The following is a 315-nucleotide window of genomic DNA, read 5'->3' on the forward strand; positions in this document are numbered from 1 at the left end:
GGTACAGATGGCATAGTGTGAGTAGGCCCAAAGTCTTTTGTTTTTTAAAGCCTTTTTGCATTTAGCAAATAAATATCAAAACAACATGTATTTTTGTGAAGATTTTGCAAACAATTTTCCATCCATTCACTAAACATTCCAATATCTGATCCAGGAGTTCAGTAAACACAACTCTTTCTCTACATACGAGTAAGGGATGTTTGTTTTTAAACACCCAAGATTTCAATCGTGTCTGACTATCACCACCATAATTATTGAACATTGCCATATTTAAGGTATTTTAGTACCGGAATGATTAAGAACATAATTCAGTAG

Source organism: Danio rerio, chromosome 1 (assembly GCF_049306965.1).
Source record: "Danio rerio strain Tuebingen ecotype United States chromosome 1, GRCz12tu, whole genome shotgun sequence".
NCBI classification, from domain to species: Eukaryota; Metazoa; Chordata; class Actinopteri; order Cypriniformes; family Danionidae; genus Danio; species Danio rerio.